The sequence below is a fragment of the Stegostoma tigrinum genome, chromosome 25, assembly GCF_030684315.1.
Source record: "Stegostoma tigrinum isolate sSteTig4 chromosome 25, sSteTig4.hap1, whole genome shotgun sequence".
NCBI classification, from domain to species: domain Eukaryota; kingdom Metazoa; phylum Chordata; class Chondrichthyes; order Orectolobiformes; family Stegostomatidae; genus Stegostoma; species Stegostoma tigrinum.
Genome location: NC_081378.1, coordinates 33,976,327 through 33,991,688, shown reverse-complemented (window position 1 = coordinate 33,991,688; position 15,362 = coordinate 33,976,327). Strand labels below are relative to the sequence as shown.

At 41.6% G+C, this 15,362-nt stretch overlaps 1 protein-coding gene across 6 annotated transcripts in view; it reads left to right on the top strand.

Annotated features, from left to right (window-relative positions):
• gramd4a (GRAM domain containing 4a) overlaps positions 1-15,362 on the top strand; it is a 158,349-nt gene that overhangs the window by 17,462 nt on the left and 125,525 nt on the right. For 2 of the 6 annotated variants that reach the window (XM_048553850.2, XM_048553848.2), the window contains exon 2: positions 14,829-14,978. The exons of the other annotated variants lie outside the window; for them this stretch is intronic. The gene's annotated coding sequence lies outside the window, so the exon portion shown is untranslated. The remainder of the gene's footprint in view (positions 1-14,828; positions 14,979-15,362) is intronic. 6 annotated transcript variants of the gene reach the window in all.

Below are 15,362 nucleotides of genomic sequence, written 5' to 3'. Positions count from 1 at the left end.
TCTCTATCCATTCCAGCATGCACACCTGCTCTTCAAAGGTTTCATTCACTACACAGGTCGTTTCTTTCGTAAAGACAGAAGCAAAAAACTCATTTAGGGCTTCCCCTACCTCCTCAGGCTCCACACACAAGTTCCCTATGCTATCCCTGATCGGCCCTACTCTTTCTTTGACCATTCTCTTATTCCTCACGTAAGTGTAAAATGCCTTTGTGTTTTCCCGGATTCCTTCTGCCAAGCCTTTCTCGTGCCCCCTCCTGGCTCTCCTCAGACCATTTTTGAGCTCCTTCCTTGCCTGCATGTAATCCTCTCTAGCTGAACTTGACCCTAGCTTCCTCCACCTTATGTAAGCTACCTTCTTCCTTTTCACTAGAAGCTCCACCGCTCTCGTCATCCAAGGTTCCTTTATCTTACCCCGTCTTGCCTGTCTCAGAGGGACATATTTACTCATCACTCCCAACAACTGTTCCTTAAACCATCTCCACATGTCTATAGTTCCCTTACCATGGAACAACTGCTCCCAGTCCATGCTTCCTAACTCGTGTCTAATCGCATCATAGTTTCCTCTTCCCCAATTAAATATCCTCCCATTCTGCCTAATCCTCTCCTTCTCCATAGCTATGTAGAATGAGAGAGTGTTATGGTCACTATCACCAAAATGCTCTCCCACCACAAGATCTGATACCTGCCCCGGCTCGTTTCCGAGCACCAAGTCTAGAATGGCCTCTCCCCTCGTCGGCCTGTCAACGTACTGCGTTAGGAAACCCTCCTGAACACACCTTACAAAAACAGCTCCATTCAAATCTTCTGCTCGAAGGAGGTTCCAATCAATATTAGGAAAGTTAAAGTCACCCATTACAACAACCCTACTGCGTCCACACTTTTCCAAAATCTGTCGACCTATGCTTTCTACAATCTCCCTGCTGCTATTGGGGGGCCTGTAGTAAACCCCTAACGAGGTGACTACTCCCTTGCTGTTCCTAATTTCCACCCATACTGACTCAGTAGGCAGATCTTCCTCGACAATGGAAGCTTCTGTAGCTGTGATACCCTCTCTGATTAGTAGTGCTACACCCCCTCCTCTTTTTCCCCCCTCCCTATTCTTTTTAAATGTTCTAAACCCTGGAATATCCAGCAACCATTCCAGCCCATGAGAAACCCATGTCTCTGTTATGGCCACAACATCATAGCACCAGGTACTGATCCATGCTCTAAGTTCATCACTTTTATTCCTGATACTCCTTGCATTAAAGCAAACACACTTTAACCGATCCCTTGGTTCCTTCCCAGGAAAATCCTTCCCACTAGCTGGTCTACCTCTTGTTACTGCCTCACCTGCATCAACGCTCACCTCTGGTATACAGCTCAGGTTCCCACCCCCCTGCCATACTAGTTTAAACCCTCTCGAACTACTCGAGCAAACCTTCCACCCAGGACATTGGTCCCCTTCCAGTTCAGATGCAACCCGTCCTTCTTGTACAGGTCCCACCTTCCCCAGAAGGCATCCCAATTATCAACATATCTGAAACCCTCCCTCCTACACCAGCTGCGTAGCCACGTGTTCAGCTGCGCCCGCTCCCTGTTCCTCACCTCGCTATCTCGTGGCACCGGTAGTAAACCAGAGAACACTACTCTGTTCGTCCTGCTCTGCAGCTTCCATCCTAACTCCCTGAAATCACTTTTTATATCCTCAAACCTATTTCTGGCTATATCATTTGTGCCAATATGTAACACGATTTCTGGCTGTTCACCCTCCCCTTTCAGAACTTTATACACCCGATCGGAGACGTCCCGGACCCTGGCACCAGGGAGGCAACATACCTTCCGGGAATCCCGATCTTGCCCACAAAATCTCCTGTCGATTCCCCTAACTATCGAGTCCCCTACCACGAGTACTTTTCTATTCTGCCCCCTTCCCTTCTTTGCCACAGTGTCAGGCTCAGTGCCAGAGAACTGACTACTATGGCTTTCCTCTGGTAGGTCAACCCCCCCAGCAGTATCCAAAACGGTATACTTATTGCTGAGGGGAATGCCCACAGGGGATCTCTGCACTGTCTGTCTGTCCCCTTTCCTCCCCCTAACTGTAACCCATCTATCCTCGTCCTGAGCCTTAGGAGTGACCAACTCCCGATAACTCCTCTCAATTACCCCCTCTGCCTCCCGAATGATCCGTAGTTCATCCAGCTCCAGCTCCATTTCCCTAACACGGTTTTCAAGGAGCTGTAGCTGGGTGCACTTCCCGCAGATGTAGCCAGCGGAGACGTGTGCCACATCTCCCAACTGCCACATTTTGCAGGAGGAGCAAGCAACTGCCCTAGCATCCATACCCCACTTATCTGAACACCCACTCAATACTAAAGCAGAAAGCTCACTTCAAGTAATAATAACAAATTAATAACAAACTTATGTTCAATAGAGAAACCTTACCTTATTAACTAGGTTAGAGGAGGAGGGCGGGTGGGAGACACTACAGTTGTAGAGTCTCGGGTTTAGCCGCCTTGCTGATATATATGGTCACTGCTTTCCTTCCCGGCTGCCCCTCTGGTCCTCGTCACTTCCTCTGATGCTCCCGCTCCTTCTCTGAAAGAGGGAAAAAAAAACACCGCTGCCCGCTACCGGTAAGTAATTTTAAAAATAAACTGCTTTACCTTAGCTGCAGTCTTCCGGGTCCGTCTTGCCTCCGCTGCTGCTCGCACTCAAAAATGAATGTTATTTTAAAGAAAAGGAATGAGCTCCAGTTGATGAACTTGGACAAGCAAATGGCCATCTGTGTTTCAATTTCAGTGATCTCAAATAGTCCTGGTTTACAGTAATTGACTATTATTTCTGTCTGCTTTATTTCGGGTAATTTCTTCCTGACTTTACAACCAATGCAGTTGTCAGTCATGGAGTCATGTAGCGCACACAGCACAGAAACCAGACCCATTGCTCCACCTCGTTTAGGCCGACTCAGTTTTCCAAACTAAACTAGCTCCATTTGCCTGCATTTGGCCCATGTACCTCTAAACTTTTTCTATTCACGTACCTGTCAACGTGCCTGAACAGGCTGGTTTTAAAACTTATTTGGGCTCTGTAATGTTATTGGATTTTTTTTACAGTTCTGGGCATCACTAACAGGGTCAGCATTTATATCACCCACCTTTGCCTTCGAAAAGATGGTGGTGAACTGCCTTCTTGAACCGTACACTTATTATTCTGTAGATACACGCACAATGCTGTTAGGAAAGAAATTTGAAGGACCAGGATTTTGACCCAATGACATTTAAGAACAGTGATATTGTGTAATTTTCCCTCGAGACATCTATGTTTGATTAACTTACTGGACTTTTTTGCATGAGGTTACAGAATGTTGATCTGGCCTATTGTGTATGTGATTTTTCAGAAAGCACTTGATACTGCTGCAAAACAGACTTGTGAGCAAAATTGAAGTTTATGGAATATAAGAAACAGGAACAACATTGTTTACTATCACTCAGCCAATTTTGTTCCAGTCTAATGGATAACATATATCAGGCTGGAGGAAGGTTAGTAATAAAACTCTGAAGGGATAAGAATTGAGACAGTGATTTTTCTGAATTATATTCTTGATGATCTAGACCTTGGAGTACAGGGCACGAATTCAAAATTTGCGATGATACTTAACAGCATTGAAAATGGAGAAGAGTAGTATGGAACTTCAAATGAATTGAATGAGTAGGGTGAATAGGTGGGTGATAAAGTAAATTGTGGAGAAGTGTGAGGTGGTAAGTAGAGGGAACATAAATCTAAAATTCAAGGTACAATTCTGAGTGAGGTGTAGCAGGAGAAGGGCCTGTCTGTATACGTGTATAAATCTGTAGTGGTGGCATGTCAGGCTTAAAGCATACAATATATCAGGTTTTAATAAATTCAGGCCTGGCCTACAAGAGTGAGAAGGTCATGTTAACCTATTGACACCAATTTGGCCTCAGATGGAATATTGTGTCCAGATCTACCTCTGAACCTTAGGAAGGTTGTGAAGGCACAGGAGGGAGTGTAGAAGAGGTGTATGAAAATGGTTTCAGTGCCATGAAATTTTTGAAGATGGTTTAGAGAAGCTGGGTCCATCCTCCCTGGATCAGAGAAGTGTGAGAGAAGACCTGATTGTCTCAACCTTGTATGATTTTGAGCACTTCAGACCAAACAGGGAGAAAATGTTAGAGATAAGAGATAATGGGAACTGCAGATGCTGGAGATTCCAAGATAATAAAATGTGAGGCTGGATGAACACAGCAGGCCAAGCAGCATCTCAGGAGCACAAAAGCTGACGTTTCGGGCCTAAACCCTTCATCAGAGAGGGGGATGGGGGAGGGAACTGGAATAAATAGGGAGAGAGGGGGAGGCGGACCGAAGATGGAGAGTAAAGAAGATAGGTGGAGAGAGTGTAGGTGGGGAGGTAGGGAGGGGATAGGTCAGTCCAGGGAAGACGGACAGGTCAAGGAGGTGGGATGAGGTTAGTAGGTAGCTGGGGGTGCGGCTTGGGGTGGGAGGAAGGGATGGGTGAGAGGAAGAACCGGTTAGGGAGGCAGAGACAGGTTGGACTGGTTTTGGGATGCCACTGCACCCCCCGCTACCTACTAACCTCATCCCACCTCCTTGACCTGCCCGTCTTCCCTGGACTGACCTATCCCCTCCCTACCTCCCCACCTACACTCTCTCCACCTATCTTCTTTTCTCTCCATCTTCGGTCCGCCTCCCCCTCTCTCCCTATTTATTCCAGTTCCCTCCCCCCATCCCCCTCTCTGATGAAGCGTCTAGGGAGAAAATGTTCCCACTTTTAACAGGTCAAGATCAAGAAGGTGCAGGTTTAAATTCATGAGTAAAAGAAACAAAAGTGACAGGAGGAAAAAAATGTTCATGCAACTAGTATTTAGGTTTTGAAGTGCAATACCTGAGTGTGTGGTAATGACAAGTTCATTCAAAGCATTCAGATGAGAATGAGATGATTTTTTTTGAAGAACAAGAATATGTGGGGTTATGCAGAGATGGTGGACGGAAAGCAGTTAGGACAATGCATCACTGACGCAACATTTTTTGGTAACCTCCTTCTCCACTGTCTCAGATCATAGAACCCCTGCTGTGTGGAAGCAAGCTATTTAGTATGTTGTGTCCACACTGACTCTCTGAAGAGCATCCCATCCAGACCCACCCTATCTCTGCATTTACCATGGCTAATCCACCTAATATAAACATCCTTGGACGCTCCGGGCAGTTTAACTTGGCCAACTTATGCAATCTGCACACCTTTCGGACTGTGGGAAGAAACCTGGAGGAAGTTCAAGCAGATGTGGGGACAATGTGAAAACTCCACACAGTTGCTGGAGGGTGGAATTGGACCCAGGTCCCTCGTGCTATGAGGCAGCAGTGCTCAGCACTGATCCACCATGCTGTTTGGTGATTTGTGGTTTGTGTGGGATTTAAATGAAAATTTCCAGCTGCTAGAGTTTCCATGTACCTGCTGTCCTTGTTCTTCTGGGTGGCAGAGATCAAGGGTTTCGAATGTGCTGTCAGAACCTGACTCTTCTATTAAGGGCCAAATAAACTGAATGCAACAACAGGTATATTTGTGAGAGGGCATCTTCGTGTTTACTTCTACAATAAAGAATGCACCCTTAATTCTGCTAATCTTATTTAGTTGAGAAGGGAATTATCATTTCTCCAGAGCAATACTGCTGTTAATAGTATTAAACAGTTAAGAAAAAAAATTTAAAATTTCAACAAAATACACAAAAAGCTTAACCAAGCTTATGAAAAAAGTTTGCATTTGTATATACTGCCGTCAGAACCTCAGCTCATTTCAAAATGTTTTGCAGCTGATTAAGTACTTTGCAGGTGTAGTCACGAGTGGATATTTTTAGTCAAACTGTTCAGACCCAGTACAATAAATATCTGGGGAAGGTTGAATTTGGTTCTGGATCTTGTGGCCCAGAGGACTGGACACTCCTACTGAATCACAAGACGTTCAAATTACTAGTGTAATGCTGAAAATGTAGAAGCCAATCTGCTGTAACCATCTCCTTAAAAAATGAAATAAATGACCAAATTAGCTGTTATGTTGATGTTAGTTGTGAGGTAATTGTTGATCAAGTTATTGAGAGAATGCCCATGTTCTTTTGATTAGTCGTATGAGATCCTCTTTTGGACGTTTCACCTTGTTCCTCTGCTTGCATCTTGTTTAAAATCCTCACTGCATACTGAAGTGTCATGCCAAATTTTTCATTGAAATGTCTTCACTGCGTTCCTCACTCAACCTCGATACTGTGACTTCTTCGTATGGTGATTTCAAATTTCATCAACGTTGATATTCACTTTCCCATTTGAGTACACTGGCCACCTAACCTCCCTTAATGTACATTAACTCCACTTAAACTCCCTAATTCATGCATATGGTTACCCGGTTGACTTTGTCTCTCACGTGGCTTGTTTCAATTAACATAAGGTAATTCTGATTACTTGCTCTTGCGTTGCTATCCGCCCGTATTCCCCCTTTCAGACCTATTTCCTTCCATATCTGCCCCTGGAGAAACTTTCTACAATTTCACTTACAACTGCATTTATAAAATCTAATTCTGTAGCCTTTTGCCCTCTGTTCACCGTAACATTTCTGCTGCTGTCTGTCTGCTAAATCATGTCCTCATTTCCATCCTGGAACACCCGAGAATCTTCAGAGAACTCCTAGCGTCTCATTACTACAAATGGCCTTCTTAAGCCTTGGTGTTTTGTCTCTTCCACCCTGACCTCCAACAAATACATATTGTTCATGGCTTCTCAATCATTAGGATTGAGTCTATCAGCTACCTTTGTTACCTCTAACTTCATCCAGCCCAATTGGGTAAAACTTCCGTTATGATTCCCCAACTTAGTTCTGAACCTGCATAATTCTTCTGTTTCTCTTCTCCTTGCGTACACTCCTCTGAGCTCACCTTGTCAGCAACACTCATTTCCAGACATGTGGGACTGCACTTGTCTGATTCAATTCTTCTTCCTTGATTCAGGGTCCATGAATCATTTGGAGTGCTTTCTCTTCTCACTCACTCACCATTACCCCTAGTCTCCCCCAAGGATCTACCTTTAAGCACCCTTCTGTTTCTCACCCACACACTTTTTCAATTGGTGACATCATCCAGAAACATAGTGGTAGTTTCTACACATGTGCCGATGACAGTGAGCTGTACCTTGTCTTCATTCACTGTCTTTTGACTTGGTCAGACTGATGATCTGACATAGTGCTGGATGATCTGAACTTTCCTCTGACTAGATGTTGAGGTGATTGAAGGCGTTCTCTTCAGTAACCAATGCGTGTTCTGTTCGAGAGATAGTAGGAACTGCAGCTGCTAGAGAATCTGAGATAACAAGGTGTAGAGCTGGATGAACACAGCAGGCCAAGCAGCATCAGAGGAACAGGAAGGCTGACGTTTTGGGCCTAGACCCTTTTCTGAAGAAGGATATGATTAGATTAGATTAGATTCCCTACAGTGTGGAAACAGGCCCTTCGGCCCAACAAGCCCACACCGCCCCTTGGAGCATCCCACCCAGACCCATCCCCCTATAACTTACACACCCCTGAACACTATGGGCAATTTAGTATGGCCGATCCACCTAGCCTGCACATCTTTGGACTGTGGGAGGAAACCGGAGGAAACTCATGCAGACGCGGGGAGAATGTGAAAACTCCGCACAGACAGTACCCGAGGCTGGAATCACACCCGGGTCCTTGGTGCTGTGAGGCTGCAGTGCTAAGCACTGAGCCGCCATGCCGCCCCGAACGGGTCTAGGCCTGAAATGTCAGCCTTCCTGCTCCTCTGATGCTTCTTGGCCTGCTGTGTTCATATGACTCTACACCTTATCGCATATTCTGTTCCTTAGCTTTTGGCTCCATCTGTCTTCTAAGCAAATGTCAGTGGCTAATTCGGATTATTCCCAGTTTTAGAGTTCTGTTTGTTACTTTGCTTAACTCTGCCTGGCTTCTGCGTCTCTGCTACTGAAACTTTGATCCATGTCTGTTACCTCTAGACATGACTCTCTGCTTGTCTTTCCTTGTTCTACCGATAAACTGACAACTTGCAAAAATTCTACCGCTTATATCCTGCATACACCAAATCTCATTCACCTATAATACATGTGCTCACGGAAATTTGATTCTGATTAAACAACATGTTGAATTGAAAATGAGCTCACTTCAGTGCAACCATGACCTCCTTACTCCCTGTCTCTAAACTTCTGCATCTGCACAAGCCTTCAAGATATTTGCAGTCCTCTCAATCTGACTGATCCCCCAACTTCATTTCTCTTCCATTCACTTCATACTCAGATACCAAGACCTCATTTACAGGTACACCCTTCCCAAACCTTTCCTCTTCTCTCTTTACTAAGTTGCTCCTTTAATAACTGCTTCTTTACGAAGCTTTTTGTGATCTATCATAATTTTGTGGTGTGCTGTCAAATTTTATTTTATAATGCTGCTGTGGAACATCATGGTATGCTTAGTAGCTTAAATGTACAAGGCATTGTTATAGACTGCCCAAAATTTTTGACAGGACTTCAATTTTAACATTTGTGAATTGCTCTTCTGATAATGCAGCAGAAATTCAGTTCCACATTAAAATATTAAACTTATGAACTATGGAGTAAAACATATTGGGTGTCATATTGATAGTTCTATCTAACCTGTTAATCCTTGTACTTACGTTTTCCAATTCTTACATGAAACCATGTCCTGTTAGTGTCTGTGAAAAGTACAATTATGATTTTGATGGACATTTACTGTTTTCCTTTTCATCATTGTTTCCTTCCTACATTAGAATAAATAAGACAAAAATGTAGTTTTTTTCTATTTTGGATACATAAATTAATGATGTTTGACACATTTTTAAAAATAAGAAACAATTCTTTTCTTTCAGAAGCTACATTCGATTATCTGTGGACTGACAAGGCTTCTGTGAATTTTAATATGTATTGAGGAAAATGTATACCTTAGCTGGCTGTTTAGTTCTTCTCCACTGGCTGCACTAAACAATGTCTTGTTGTCAATTAATTTACTAATAAAGCCCTGAATTAAGAGAGTAGGATGGCTGTTATTTGTGGTAATACTTGTAACACTTTTTGGCAAATACTTCTTGTGCCAACTAGCAACATTAAGAAATAAAGTAAAATTTTGCAGATTAAGAGGAGGCACTGGCATAGTGGTATTATCGCTGGACTGTTAATCCGGAGACCCAGGTAATGTTCAGTGGACTTGGGTTCAAATCCTGCCATAGCTGATGGTGGAATTTGAATTCAATAAATATCTGGAGTTAAGAGTAATGATGACCATGAATCCATTACCTGTTGTCAGAAAAACCCAACTGGTTCACTAATGTATTTTAGGGAAGGAATCTGTTATCCTTACCTGGTCTGGCCTACGTGTGACTCCAGACCTACAGTAACGTGTTTGACTCATACCTCTGGGCAATTAGGCATGGGCAATAAATGCTGGCCTAGCGAGTGATGGCCTCATCCCGTGAATGAATAAAGGAAAAGAAATTATTACACTGCTTCTGGTGTGGTGCATCTAATTCATCCTGCATTACTTCAATATTGTTTTGGTAAAAATGAGACTGCTTTTACTACCAGTCTTGCAGAAAGTTAGTAAGTTTGGCAGATTCTATGCTTGTAGGTTGAGATAATGTAAAAGCTGTGAATATCAGGAAGGAAACACACAACTAAAAATGTTGGTTATGGTGTGATTTTTTTTCTTGAAGAGTTAGGGCAAGTGAAATGAGAAAATTAAAACTGAGCAGTAGTGATTTTAAAAATATTGGAGCATTGAAAGAAGATACAACTTTTTTTAACCAATCCTTAACATTTTTGTATTCCGATTCCTCAGTTATCCTTTTCGTTGGAGCAAAGCAGACTATGAAAGGAACATTTCTTGTGTTCAAGCTGCATGTGTTGCTCAACAAAGAGCATGAGGGCAGCCTATTCCTGTTGATACAAGCACCATGTCCCTTGATTCTTTTCATCTAACTGTATTTGCAAGATTAGCATCTGAACTGGAAGGTGACAACTCTGGCATTTCCAAAATTCAGCACTGTTTTGGTACTTTGTTGTCATGACACCCTTTCCTATATATTTAATATTCTGAGGCTTGAGCTTACATCTTCCTGATTTGGAGGCAGGAATACTATTGTGAGTCAAGCTGTTCAGTTCGCACATCAACGAATAAGTAAACCTGAGTGAATTGTCGATATAACATTGTTGCTTTCTTTTTGTAATCTGACAGCGTTGCTGATGCATATCAAGAATAGGGTTAAATAAAACAATTTTTGCTATGCTTACCTAATTACCTCTCAACTTTTAAAAAAAAATTTCAAGGGATCTGAATATCGCTGGTTGAGCAGCCATTTATTACCCTAGGTGCCCATGCAAAGTTGGTGTTGAGCCATCTTCTTGAAACACTGCAGTGCATTTGGTGTAGATGCACCCACAGTGCTATTATGCAGGAAGTTCTAGGGTTTTGACCCACTGATATTGAAGGAGCAGTGATATATTTCCAAGTCAGGATGATGAGTGGCATTGAAGTGGAACTTACCAAATGGTGATGTTCCCATGTCCTTCTCGATGATAGTATCTTACAAACCCATGACTACTATCTAAAGAACCATGCAGACCAAAATGTCCATCCACACTAACCCCATTTCCTTGCACTTGGCCCATATCCTTCTAAACCTTTCCTACCCATGTATTCATCCAGATACCTTTTAAATGTTGTTAATAAACCCACCTCAGCCACTTCTGCTGGCATCTCATTCCGTATGTGTACCTCCATCTGTTTTTAAAAAAAAAAGTTGCCCCTCAGGTTCCCATGTGTTCTCGTCCCTCTGACCTTAAACTGATGCCCTCTCGTCCTCAATTTTCTCAGCCCCTGGGGGAAATAAAACTGAGTGCATTCACTCTATCCATGCCTGTGATGATCTTATACACATCTATAAGATTCCACCCCCCCCCTCAGTCTCCTACGCTCGAAAGAAAAAGTCCTAGTTTATTCAACCTCTCCCTATAACTCAGTCCCATGAGTCCGAGCAACATCCTTGTAAACTCCTTCTGCATTCTTTCCAGTTTAATAACATCCTTCTTATAGCAAGGTGACCAAAACTGAATACAATACGCCAAATGAGGTTTTACTGATCTCCGGTATAACTGCAACATAACTTCGCAACTCAGTGTCCTGACTGATGAAGGTTAGTGTGCCAAAAGCCTTCACTGCCCTGTCAACCTGTGACTCCACTTTCAGAGAACTGTGCACCTGAACTCCAAGGTCTCTCTGTTCCACTACAGCCCTTAAGGCCTTACCATTCACTGTGAAACTCCTACCAGGATTTGTCTTTCCAAAATGCAACACCTCTCACTTACCTATATTAAACTCCATTTGCCATTTCTTGGTCCACTTCTCCAGCTGATCAAGATCCTGCTGCAATTTCTGATGACCTTTCTCACTGTCCACAATACCGCCTATTTTTGTGTCATCTGCAAACTTAGTCGTCATGCCTCATCAATTCTCGTTCAAAACATTGCCGCTACTGAGTATCAGTGGCGGAGGGAGTGAATGTTGGTTGATGTGGGGCCAGTTAAGTGGGCTGCTCTTTCCTGGATGGTGCCATGCTTCTTGAGTGTTGTTGGAACTGCATTCATCCATCACTCTTCTGGAATACTTTAAATATAACGGGGAAGGTTATAGTGTTGAGAAGTTGTTCTTGCTTGAGCCTTCACCGCTCATGTTGTTTTAATGAGTTAACCAGCTGTTGGAATTATTTGGCTGCACCAATTGGGAAGCTTCTACAACTTCAGGGTCTGAAGCTGATACTAAAACATGCTATTATTGCAAATGAATATTAACTTCAGTGAACGAGTACCCATTTGGAATATTAGATATTGCAAACTCAAAATTGTTTTGGTGTTGACTTTTGCCACTCTTGAGAAGTACTAGTTATTTTGTTAGCACATTTATTAGAAGTGCTTTGCATCCCCTTAGCATCTCCATACGTATTTCGTGTTACGTGTCTTAATCACCATTTTGTTTTGCCTGAGTGTATGTATTTTTTAATCACCCTTTTGGTGAATTTGCTACTTATTTGTTGCATTGGTGCTCTTGTCTTCACCTTCTGGTTGACATTGTTAATTCACTGTCGTTTTCATCATTACTGTATTTGCTAATAGTTCCAGTATTCTCTGTCTGTTATTTGGTTTGGGCAGCAAACTATAAATAATCAATGAAATGTACCCGAGGACCTTCAAAGTGGCCAGATTTATTTTTAATTTCTTTAAACATTCTTCAAACTGAGGGTACCCTCCGTTATGTTCTTTGACACTGCCACAGTGCTGAATGGGATAAACTGTAATGAATGCTACATATTTAATAACTTCTGTGAACTTGAATTTTGAAGGTCTGTCGATACTTGGGATTGCTTCCTTTTTAACAGGTCAATTAAAGGACTGTGGAACTTTTTTTTTAAACAATGCATTATTTGAAAGTAAAATGTCTTGAGAACTGCTTGTTTAGTGCAGGAGCCCTACTTGCCTTTGTGGTTATTAGTTTGCACCTCGTACTTGGGGTTTTTTTTTGTTTGTTTGGATTTTTCAGTTAGTTGACAGCCTGGGGAAGGTGAAATGTTTCCCAGCCCAGCCCTCCTTTTCTGACTGTCATCTTGTTAGGTAGGTTCCAGTGTGGTACATTGGTGTTCTGGTTTGTCCTCCTTGAAGAGCACCAGAATACTGTCCATACTGTTGTTTTGTGACCAAGATCCTAGAGACATCTGTCAAAGTCTGGTGACGCTTGCCTGGACACCAGACTGACTGCCCTCTGAGCCTTCCAAGCATTATCCTGTTTGCTTTTAAAAGCTGCTCCTTTTTGCCCAAAAATGTTTTTCTTTTCCCCCAAGGTGAATACTAGAGAGAAATCCGTTTTGTTTTTCTTCATAGCACCTGGTTTGTCGGTGTGTTTTGCATTATTTATAAGAACAAACCATGGTTGTGCCATTTTGGTAGATAACAAGCCATGATTTAATTAAATATTGGAGTAGGTCCCATGGGCTAAATGGCCTCCTTGTGATCCTACCTACCTGTGATCTGGTTAAAAATATGGACAGTGGTGCTGATTCAAAAGCAAAACTCATTTCTGTTTCTGTATTTCTGTTAATCTGTGTACCTCTTCATTGTAGAGGTTTGCCAAGGTCAGATTGTTTAGTACATTCAAGGCTGAGCTGGTCAGATGTTTAATCTGTAAGGGAGTCATAGGTTGTGGGGAAAGGGCAAGAAGGTGGAACTGGGCATTATCCAGATATTTTGACCTTAATTTCCTCACATGCAGCCCACCACTTTGATTTCCAACCTTACTGCCAGTCAATAATGAATTTCAGAACACCTTTATTTAAATATTATTAATAATAATAATAACAATTTGAGCATTTGTCACTGACAGACAATACTGTTTGCACAAATGTCTTTTAACTAAAACATTACGTTTATAATATTCCAATCCACAGTTATGACAAGAGGAAACAATGATTAAACTGTTCAACCTAACATAACACCAGTACACACAATAAAAAGAATTCTCAAACATGTTTTGCACACATTTGAGCTGAAAAGCCTCATCAAACATGACAAACAAGAGTTTTTGAGAATTAGCTTGTGCTGAAGATCTACTAAGTGTTTTGTTTTTCTGCATGTTTTGAAGTGTAGTATACCGTCTTCTGAGCTCTCCAACTAAAGCTTATGTGTTATGTCTCCAAGACCAAAGGAAATATGTTGATTAGTTTTATCTTGGTGCATGCCACTGCAAGATACAAAATGACAGCTGCTGCCCTGACAATTCCTTAGGCTGATTGCTTGTCTTTGAGCATTGCTTATAATTCTTCTTAATTGGTTTTATGGCAGGTTGACTAGTTTTCATTGTTTTGTTTTGTTATTTTTAATTGGTCTGTATTATTGCACACTGTAAATTTCATATTTTTATTTACTATCAGTAATATAAGTTGATGCAATCTTAAAAAAAATACCGTCTTTAAACATGATTGTGTGCGAGTAGAATAGAGGGGAAATAGAATGGGTAGGATTTGGAAGTGAGCAAAATTACTTTGAGGCACAAGGCACTAGCTCGCAAGGAACAGTGCATGGGAGGTAAAGTCCAAGTCGCCGGTCAGTTTTTTTTAAGGTATCTGAGGTATATTTTATTGCCTATGTTGCTGCCTTAAAAATTGCTTTGATTTCTCACTTATGCAACACAAGTTGAAATGACTTAGGCTGCTTGAAGAGTTTTTTGAAGCTATGTTTTTGAATCTAGTTATGTTGCGAAGAGCCAGTTTGATGTGATTCAGTACAATACTGATATGTAGCAGTTGAATTTGCATGCTTGCCCTTTGTTTTTGACATTTTAACAATCTCCTACTCATTTCATACTTTACATATTTTAGTAAATGCATGTAGACTATTGTTGTTCCCCTTGCCAAAAAAGTAAATGGTGGAATAAAAAAGGAAGTTCAGTTGTACATAAGAAAAGAGCAAAAAGTGTTTAATGATTGGACGAAGACATTTAATGCTTCAAAAGTAATTTATAGCTTTTAAGGTATAGTGTCTTTCATGTATTGTGAAGAAGCTATTGCAGTTTGGTACACTTGATGACACTGAGTCATAAGGTTCTTTGTTCAATCTCTAGTTCAAGATTTGAATGCGTCTTCTGGATTGGCTTTTCACTAAAGTACTGAGGGGAGGTCTGCATTGACAGGAATGGCCTTTATGGATGAGATACTAAATAAAGACCGTATTTGTTTGTTCAGGTGAACATTACAGATTGCAGAACACTTTTGCAAGAAGAGCACCAAGCAACACTATTGCCTCAGCTACACCATCAAAAAAAACTTGGTCTGCATTTCATTGCTCTTTGTGGACTCTTTTGCATAATTTGACTGCTGCATTTGCTGACATAAGTGAGTACACTGCAAATTGTCATTTTACAAAGACTCAAGTTTTTTTTTGCACTTGTTGAAATACTCTGTAAATGCATCTCCGTATTTGCCTTACACTTCAATTGATCAATACATTGACCCTCTTTTAAGACTCCAAAAATCTACTCTCCTTTTCATAATTTTACTCATTTTTCTCTTGCTTCTTTGGATCAGAATCTGTTTTTGCTTCAGTTTTCTCCAGTAAGGTTCCTTGGGATGTTTTGCTAAGTTAAGTGTTCTATAAATGGAAGCTGTTTTTGTTGAACAGTAATGTCCTTGCGGTACCATGTTTGATTTTAAGGGAAATTTGCTCCCTCGAATGCAGTATAGGAATTGTGCTAGAAGTTCTTGTATAAGTTCTTCTAT